Consider the following 7799-nt stretch of genomic DNA (forward strand, 5'->3'; position numbering starts at 1 on the left):
TCCTCACACCTTTGACCTCTGACCAATTTCATACTGGCAGATGATATTTGAAGTTTTGACAGACTCCGTGGGTTTACCAGCTCTGCTTGGCTGTCTTACTGATAGGAAGCTGGTTTGAGGATGATGTTTGATGTAAAATCTTGAAACTTAGCAGTTCCTCATTTATAAAGTGTCAGGATCGATGCTTTTTGGCGGGGGGCGGAGGGGGTTGATGCTACTTTTGAGAACCTTTTTAAAAAGCTCAGGACATCAGTATGTACGCCTGTCAGTGACGCAATTTTCAGAGGAGAATTGGTGGCACAAAGGAAGCAATGTCCGTGTTCCAGGCGCAGTGGGATCTCATCGTTCCTGGGCCCTGGTGGCTGAGGGGAAGTGAGATAACCGAGATAAGCGAGAAAGAGGAGGGATGGTGGGAACATGTTTGTTTAATTTTCTTATCAAGACAAACTGAAATTTTGAACATGTGCTGTTCCGAATTCAGCACTCACTAAGGTCATGTACACTCCCGGGAGAACGTGGTGGTTCTCATTCCGTGGCGGCTCATGGCACTTGTGTCCACAGGATTCCATCAATTCTGAAATGTTGATTATTTTGCCGTTTTTAACATCTCTGAAATTGACATGCATCTTAAATTGATGGCATCTTAAGCATTTTGTCCAAGTTTAATTGGCAGGGTTTCCTCCGGCTTATAATTCATAGCATATTAAATGTGATGAAATGTGGCTATGGTTCCCGGTGTGGGGCGGTCGAGGGCAATGGTCAAGAATTCTTGAGATGTTTTATGGCACAAAAGCTGCTTTTATGATAGAACAGGGACAGGACCAGTGGGCAGAAAGAGCTGCACTTAGCGACTGTGAGGAGTGACTGATGATGTATTTCAAGTTTGTGGAGGAAGGGTGGGTAGAGATAAGGTAAGTTTCTAAGGAATTTCTGTATGGGGTGAGGGCGTGTCCACAGAGCTTTGGAAGTCTGGCTTTTGTCCAGATAATGTCGCTTTTAGTCTGTAGTGATGAAGGCAGCATGAGTTCCTTGAACAGTGTCAGGCTCGGCACATCTCATGTGTTTATCAGCGGCTTGCAAGTTGTAAGGAGATTGAATTTTACCTACACTTCTCTTGTCTTTGTTCTCCTCACCAGTTTCTCCACTTTGGCTATCTTTGGAAAAAAAAAAAAATCCTAATGACTGGTGCACACCAGCATGCATTTTTACATAATAGGGATGGGGTTTGACCTGGGCATCAGGATTTTTCAGAAACTCCCAAGAGATTTTAAAGTACAGCAAGGTTTGAGAACTGTTAAAGTACAGTATATCTGCCTTATTCAAGCCTTTTCCCAACTCCTAGGTTTCACGGACAGCATCCTCACAGATTCCACTTATAGTATATGGTGCACTCCTCTGTCTCAATTCATGATGTCCTTCTAACTCCATCCACTAATCATTATTTTCTTACTAGAATGTCAGCTCCAGAAGGGCAGGAATTTTGTTTGATTTTCTCTCTTACATCCTCAGCACCTAAAACACCTAGACACATTGTAGATGTTTGATAAAGATTTAATGAATGAATGAACAGTTCTTCTTTTATATTCAGTGCCCTGATAAACTCGTTTCTCACACAATTTCCAATAAATGTGGTATTATATTTAGATGACTTCCCAATCTGGTCATGTTTCCAGTGGTCATCTTTTAGGCCTCAATTTCACATAAAATTCATTTTAAACTTGAGCTCCGTGTTGTTTCTTCCCACCCAAGCCCTAGCATCCCAGTCCCAGCCAGTCCATATGTATCCATCAGTTTCTTCCCTGAGTCTCAAGTTTAACATCTTGAGTCATTTTCTTTTCTTCTTTTTTTAAAAAAAATATTTTATTTATTTCTTTGACAGGCAGAGATCACAAGTAGGCAGAGAGGCAGGTGAGGGGTGGGGTGGGTAGGGGGAAGCAGGCTCCCCGCTGAGCAGAGAGCCTGATGCAGGGCTTGATCCCAGGACCCTGAGATCATGACCTGAGCTGGAGGCAGAGGTTAACCCACTGAGCCACGCGGGCACCCCCTGAGTCATTTTCAAGCCTTGTCTTCCCCATATTTAATTACTGAGTTTTGCAATTTGCTTCTCTGAAAATTCTCTTGAATTTGTCCCTTTGTTTAAATTTCCACAACACTGAATTTGTCTTCTTTCTTTCTTTCTTTGATAGACAGAGATCACAAATAGGCAGAGAGGCAGGCAGAGAGAGAGAGGGGGAAGCAGGCTCCCCGCTGAACAGAGAGCCTGATGTGGGGCTCGATCCCAGGACCCTGAGATCATGACCTGAGCTGAAGGCAGGGGCTTAAACCACTGAGCCACCCAGGCGCCCCCTGAATTTTTCTTCTTAGCTTCTCTTTATTCACATTTCAAATGGCCTCACATCTACCTGCCAGCAACTGTTTTAATTAAATGCTTATGAGGATTATAATATACAGATGTAAAATATATGACAAAAATAACATAAAGGATGGGAGAAGATAAAGAGAATTAAATTGTTGTAAAGTTCTTATATTGTTTGGGAAGTGGCAAAGGCACTAACTTAAAGTAGATTATAATTAAAGGATGCAAATCTTGAAATCTTTGGGATAACCATGAGAAAAATAATACAAGAATATATAACAAAATAGTAGGGAGGAAAAAATGTAAAAACTGAGTAATATAAAAAAGGCAGGAAACAAGAAACAAAAGATTATGGGTTAAATATAAAACAAATAGTATAATGGTAGACTTGAAACCAGCTCTATTAGGAATTATGTTAAATATAAATAAACTAATAAAGATTCCAATTAAAAGGCAAAGATCATCAGAATTGATAAAAAAATATATATCAGTATGGAAAGGAACACTCCCAAGTCAAGAAGCCTGCTGTCTATGTTTTCTTCTAGGAGTTTTACTGTTTCAGGTCTTACACATTCAAGTGTTTAATCCATTTTGAGTTAATTGGTGTATATGGTATAAGAAAATGGTCCAGTTTCATTCTTTTGTGTTTAGCTTGCAGTTTCCCCAATGCTATTTATTGAAGAGACTGTCTTCATACAAGACAGTATATTCTTGCCTCCTTTGTTGTATATTTTCTAACTGTATATGCATGGGTTTATTTCTGGGCTATCTAATTTGTTTCACCGATCTATGTGTCTGTTTTTATGATAGTACCAAACTGTTTTGATTACTACAGCTTTGTAGTACAGTTTGAAATTAGGGACCATGATACTTCCAGCTTTGTTCGTCTTAAGATTATTTTGTCTTTTAGGGGTCTTTTGAGGTTCCATGCAAATTTTAGAATTATTTGTTGTAGTTCTGTGAAAAATGCCATTGGAATTTTGAAATGTATTGCATTCAATCTGTAGATCATTTGGGTACTATGGACATTTTAACAATATTAATTCTTCCAGTCCATGAATATGGAATATCTTTCTATTTATTTGTGTCTTCTTCAATTTCTTTCAACAATATCTTTTTAAAAAATTTTATTTACTTGAAAGAGAGAGAGAGAGAGAGAGAGAGAGAGAGAGCATAAGCACAAAGGGAGAGGGAGAAGCAGACCCCTGCTGAGCAGGGAGACTGATGTGGGGCTTGATCCCAGGATGCTGCAATCATGACCTGAGGAGAAGACAGATGCCTAACCAAACTGAGTCACCCAGGCACCCCCATCAATGTCTTTTTATAAAAAAGGTTTCCCTTCCTTCCCTCTCTTTTTTGACTATAGGTGATGCACAACGTTACATTAGTTTCAGGTGTACAATATAGAAATTTGACAAGTTTATATATTATGCTATGTTCATCACAATTATAGCTACCATCTGTCATCACACATCACAATTGTAATATCATTGACTATACTCCTTTATGCTGTGCTTTTTATATCTGTGACTTATTCATTCTATAACTGGAAGCCTATATCTCCCACTCCCCTTCACCCATTTTCCCATTCCCCCATACCTCTCCTCTGGCAACCATTAGTTTTTTCTCTGTATTTGTAGGTCTGATTCTGCTTTTTGTTTATTCCTTTTTTCTTAGAGCCACATGACTGAAGTCATATGATATTTGTCTTTTTCCCTCTGACTTATTTCACTTAGCATAATACCCTCTAGATATTTCCATGTTGTCTCAAATAGCATGGTCTCATCCTTTTTATGGTTGCATAATATTCCCTTGCATATAAATACACCACAACTTCCTTATCCATTTGTCTATCAATGGACACTTAGGTTGCTTTCATATCTTGGCTATTGTAAACAATGCTATATGGGGTGCATATATCTTTTCAAATTCATTTTTTTCTGTTTTAGGGGTAAATACCCAATAGTAGAATTATTAGATCAAATGTTATTTCTATTTTTAATACCTCCATACCCTTTCCATAGAGGCTATATCAGTTTACATTCCCATGAATACTGTATAAGTGCTCCTTTTTTTCCCACATCTTCATCAACACTTGTTTTTTCTTATAATTTTGATTTTAGCTATTCTGACAGGTATAACATGTCTTCTTTCATTTCTTATTTTATTTATTTCAGCCATCTTTTTTTTTTTTTCTTGGTCTTGGTCTTCTAGTTAAAGGTTTGTTGATTTTCTTTTTGAAGAACCATCTCTTAGTTTCATTGATCGTTTTTTTTTAGACTTTTTGGTCTCTATTTCATTTATTTCTGTGCTGGTGTATTATTTCCTTCCTTCTACTAACCTTGGGCTTCATTAAGTTTTTTTAGTCACTTTGGGTGTAACGTTAAATTGTTTATTTGAGATTTCTTTTATTTCTTGAGGTAGACCTGTATTGGTGTGAACTTCCCTCTTAGAACTGCTTTGCTGCTCCTCATAGATCGGCCAAAAAGATGATCTATCAAGGAGAATGTTCTGTGTGCACTTGAGAAGAATGTGTATTCTGCTGTTCTTTTTTTCTTTTAAAGTGATCTCTATGTCCAATGTGGGGATAAAATTCATGGCCCCAAGATCAAGACTCACATGCTCTACTGACTGAGGACCCCGGGAACCTCTATTCTGCTGCTTTTGGATGGACTATTCTGTATACATCTTTACATCATTTGAGGCTGATGTTTCCTTATTGATTTTCTGTCTGGGTGATCAATCCATTGACATAAGTGGGGTGTTAAAATCCCTTCTGTTATGACTGCTGTCAGTTTCTCCCTTTAGGTCTGTTAATGTTGGCTTTACATATTTTGGTGCTCCTATATTGGGTGCATATGAGTTTATATGTGTTATATTTTCTTATAGTATTGTCCCCTTCATCATTATATAGTGCCCCTCTTTGTTTTCCATTAGTCTTTGTTTTAAATTCTATTTTGTCTGATAACAAGTATAGCTGCATCAGCTTTCCTTTTGTTGTCATTGCATGGGGTATTTTTCCATCCCCCCACTTTCAATTTTTGCATGTCTTTACTTCTGAAGTGAGTCTCTTCTAAGTAGTATATAGATATGTCTTTTTTTTAATCCTTTCATACACTTCATATCTTTTGATTGGAGCATTTAGTTCATTTACATTTAAAGTAATTATGGATAGATATGTATTTATTGCCATTTTGGTAATTGTTTTCCCGCTCTTTTTGTAGTTCCTCTCTTCTCTTATAGTTTGATGATCTTCTTTTAGTGTTGTGTTTAGATTCCTTTCTCATTTTCTTTTGTGTATTTACTTTGTGGATACTGTGAGGTTCACATATCTTATCCTATGTTTATAACAGTCTATTTTAAGTTAATAGCTACTTAAATTTGAACACATCCCAAAGCTCTACATTTTTACTCCCCCTGATGTTTTATGTTTTTTTTTTTTAATTTATTTATTTGTCAGAGAGAGAGGGAGAGAGAGCGAGCACAGGCAGACAGAATGGCAGGCAGAGGCATAGGGAGAAGCAGGCTCCCTGCCAAGCAAGGAGCGCGATGTGGGACTCGATCCCAGGATGCTAGGATCATGACCTGAGCCGAAGGCAGCTGCCACCCAGGCGTCCCATGTTTTATGTTTTTAATGTCACTTTTTATATTTTAATTTTATGTAACTAATTATTGTTTCAGTTAATTTTACTATTTTTGTCTTTCAACTTTCTTAATAGCTTTACAGGTGATTAATCCAACCCTTACTATATAGTTACTTTTTCCAGTGAGATTTTTACTTTCATATGTTTTTCTTCTTACTAGTTAGTGCCATTTCTTTTCAGCTTAAATAAATCCCGTTAATATTTTGTGAAAGGCTGGTTTAGTGGTAACAAACTCTTTGAGCTCTTGTTTGTCTGGAAAACTTCTCTCTCATTCAAATATGAATGATAATCTTGCTGGATAGAGTATTCGTTGGAAGCTTTTTCCTTTCAGCACTTTGAATATGTCATGCCACTCCCTTTTGGCTTGAAAAATTTCTGCTGAGGAATCTGCTGATAGCTTTATGGGGTTTCCCTTGTATATAACAATTTGTTTTTCTCTTGCTGCTTTTAAGAGTTTCTCTTTAACCTTTTTTTTTTTTTTAAGATTTTATTTGTTTATTTGACACAGAAGGAGAGAGGTCACAAGTAGGCAGAGAGGCAGGCAGAGAGAGATGGGAAAGCAGCCTCCTCGCCGAGCAGAAAACCCAATGCGGGGCTCGATCCCAGGACTCTGAGATCATGACCAAAGCTGAAGGCAGAGGACCAACCCACTGAGCCACCCAGGCACCCCTAATTTTAACTTTTAATTATAATGTGTCTTTGTGTAGTTCTCCTTGGGGTCATCATTTTTGGAACTCTGTGGACTCCTGGACCCAGACTCTTTCCCTCTCTAAATTAGGGAAATTTTTAGTTATTACATCTTCAAAGAAGTTTTCTGACACTTTCTCTCATTCCTCTCCTTCTGGGACCCCTGTAATGCAAATGGTATTTTGCTTGATGTTGCCCCATTGGTCACTTAACTTACATTTGTTTTTTAAATTATATTTTCTTTTTGCTACCCTGTCTGGGTGAGTTTCATGCTTTATCTTCCAGGTTGCTGATTCATTCTTTTGCTTTATCCAGTCTGCTGTTGAACCCCTCTAATGTATTTTTCATTCAGTTTTGTATTCTTCAGCTCTGTGACTTCTACATGGTACTCTTATGTTTTCTTTTTCTTTTCTTTATTTCTTTTCTTTTTTTTCTCTCCTTCTTCTTCCTTTTCTTCTTCTTTCTCTTCTTCTTTGGTACTTCCAAAGTTTTCATTTTCTATCTGAGCTTGGTAAGTTTCTTTATGATCATTACTTTGAATTCCTCATCAGGTAGATTACTTATCTGTCTACCATTAAGGTCTTTTTCTGAGGTTTCATCTTACTCTATCGTTTGGAACACATTTCTCTTCTTCCTCATTTTGCTTGATTCTTTGTGTTTGTGTGTATGTATTTGGCAAAACATCTACCTCTTTGTCTTGGAGGAGTGACCTTGTTTAGGTGATTATCCTTCTCATTCAACCTTGCCCTAAATCTTGGTTTTCTCATAAATCTTTGTCTAAACTGCCTGATTTAGTATTCATATGACCCCATTGTAGAAGGTGTGCCAAGACTTGTCAGAGACCCAAGAGGAGGAATTTCACTTAGTACCTAGTTTCAGGTTGATTGGTAGCCAGATCCTAAGGAAGCAGTTTTTTTTTTTTTAAGATTTTATTTATTTATTTGAGAGAGAGACAGTGAGAGAGAACATGAGCGAGGAGATCAGAAGGAGAAGCAGACTCCCCATGGAGCTGGGAGCCCGATGTGGGACTCGATCCCGGGACTCCAGGATCATGACCTGAGCCGAAGGCAGTCGTCCAACCAACTGAGCCACCCAGGTGCCCAGGAAGCAGT

This window comes from Mustela lutreola, chromosome 16 (assembly GCF_030435805.1).
Source record: "Mustela lutreola isolate mMusLut2 chromosome 16, mMusLut2.pri, whole genome shotgun sequence".
In the NCBI taxonomy this organism is placed as follows: Eukaryota; Metazoa; Chordata; class Mammalia; order Carnivora; family Mustelidae; genus Mustela; species Mustela lutreola.